This window comes from Littorina saxatilis, linkage group LG12 (genome assembly GCF_037325665.1).
Source record: "Littorina saxatilis isolate snail1 linkage group LG12, US_GU_Lsax_2.0, whole genome shotgun sequence".
NCBI lineage: Eukaryota > Metazoa > Mollusca > Gastropoda > Littorinimorpha > Littorinidae > Littorina > Littorina saxatilis.
This window is the reverse complement of record NC_090256.1, coordinates 71,641,186-71,643,685: the sequence shown is the minus strand read 5'-3', so window position 1 is coordinate 71,643,685 and position 2,500 is coordinate 71,641,186.

Here is a 2,500-nt window from a genome sequence, read left to right as displayed (position 1 = left end):
ACAAGTCGTATATATATATAGATGGTCGAAGTTAGCGGATCATGAAAAATGCGAGTTTCGGCGATTATTCATTTTATTTTTTTTAGATTATTGCCTTATAATATGCCTATTGCCGTATTGTCCTCTTTAATCTGGTGTAAGTGTTAGTGTCTGAGAGAGACAGAGAGAGAGAGAGAGAGAGAGAGAGAGAGAGAGAGAGAGAGAGAGAGAGAGTGTGTGTGTGTGTGTGTGTGTGTGTGTGTAAGTGTGTGTGTGTGTGTGTGTGTGGTGTGTGCGTGAGTGTGTGTGTGTGTGAGTGTTTATCTCTCCCTCTCTCTCCCTCTCTCTCTCTCCCTCCCTCTCTCTTTCCCTCCCTCTCTCTTTCCCTCTCTCTCTCTCTCCCTCTCTCTCTCCCCCTCTCTCTCTCTCCCTCTCTCTCTCTCCCTCCCTCTCCCTCTCTCTCTCAGTCTCTCTCTCTCTCTCTCTCTCTCTCTCTCTCTCTCTCTCTCTCTCTCTCTCTCTCTCTCTCTCTCTCACACTTATCTCTCTCTGGCGAACACATACCCGACCATTTGCCATGATCCGGAAAGTGCAGGCACCTTTGCCTATTTCTTTTCCACAGTCTGTGAACTCTGTGAAAATCTGTGTATGTGTCTTGGTGTCGTTTGACAATGTTTGCTTAAGTTATATCATCTTTCCAAGCTATGTTTTCATGATTATGTCTCAACATTTCGCTGGCTCTTTCTTCATTTTGCCTCACTTATTTGCATGTGTAGGCTATGTTTAAAGCCCAATGTATCACACCCTTATTAATTTCGTTTTATGCACCAATTTCATTTGTCTGAAAATTGTCAAAATCAACTCATTGATTAGAACAATAAAACATTCATCCATCCATCTCTCTCTCTCTCTCTCTCTCTCTCTCTCTCTCTCTCTCTCTCTCTCTCTCTCTCTCTCTCTCTCTCTCTCTATTTTACATGGACGGCAATTTTAGAGGCTTTACGTGCAAAGTCGAGTGAGAATGGTGCATAACATCACCATATTTTTGCCTTGATGTGCGGACAAGTGATTGTGGACCCATGGAGTTCGGTGACCCGCAGTGACATGCAGCGGGGAGCGCTTTATGGCACGGCTAATGTGTTGCAGTCTGCTTGCGCAATTAAAGGTGCAGTCCTCCCCTGTAAACGACCCACTACAACAACGTGAAAAGATATGTCGGGGGGGGGGGGGGGGCGACATATCTTTTCACGTTTATAAATGGGTTTTGACTTGACTTGACTTGACTTGACTTGATCAGTGGTTGAGGCCCGTGAGGGCCTGTTCACCGTTCCAAAGTTGATGGAAAAAAAATACACAAACAAAGTGGCAAACATGGGCTGTTTTCATCCTGAACTCAGGTCAAAAATGAGTTACTTCACTTCGGGTCTCATACTATGGCGATAGCCGCGGACCGATGATTATCAGAATGGGGCTGTTTTGAGCAATTTTCAAGTTGACTCATACAACATTAACCAGCAGTCTTTGCACTTTCTACGCAGAGATTTTGTGAGTTACAACTATATGTCGATGTGCACATTCCATTCAGCAACAAATCTGACTTTCTTCATTTTCATTTTCTTACTTGTCCCATCGCTGGGAAATTCGGGTCGCTTCCTCCCAGTGGAAAGCTAGCAGCAACGGAGTCGCGCTACCCAGGTGTATGCGTGTTTAGGTGTAATCATGCAGCCACCTGTACTTATGGCATAATGACCGAGATCTTTTACGCGCCACAGTGGTGACACGGGGGTGGAACATGGATTCAGATTTTGAGTCTGCACATAAAGTTATATAGCTATTCTGATGGACACGTGGGGGAATTCGGGGGCTGTGATTGGATGGTCTCTTCCGATCATCAAACCATAATGCTACGGAAGTCGGCCATTTTTGCCAATATCCAAAAGCATACTGGCAATAACAAAGACGCATGGTTCCGGTTTACCCATCTGTACCACACGATGTTTCAATCGACAACAGCATACAACTTGAAATTCTTCTCGGGAATGTTTTTCAGCTTTACAAATGTCGAAAGCATACCCTTTTCTGCTAACTTCCCGATGAAACAGGACTAAACCAATTATTTTCTGTCCCTAAACACCACAAAATGCCCAAAGTCGAAAGATGTAGTACAAACAGGGGAGTAAAACGGAACAGCCGTTTTTGTGTGCCTGTGTGAGCTCACAAACTTCGCATTCGGCTTTTCTTATCTCGTAACTCCACACTAAATACCCCACTTCCCCTCTGAAGTATTGATGTACAACCCATGGCACTAATATTCATGTAGTCGTTTATAACTGAGGTTGAAAAATTCGCTTCATGACGAGACAAGTATAAATGCCATTGATTCACCCAAACTGAAAACTTCGCTGCCGTCTGCTCGCGTTGTACGGATTAGCTGTTCTCTTCTCCTCCCCTTGTTGCATCCTAGTTCTTCGGTTGTTTCTAGTTTTCCGTTGATGTTGTGTTTTGGTCTTCTTCATAAGTA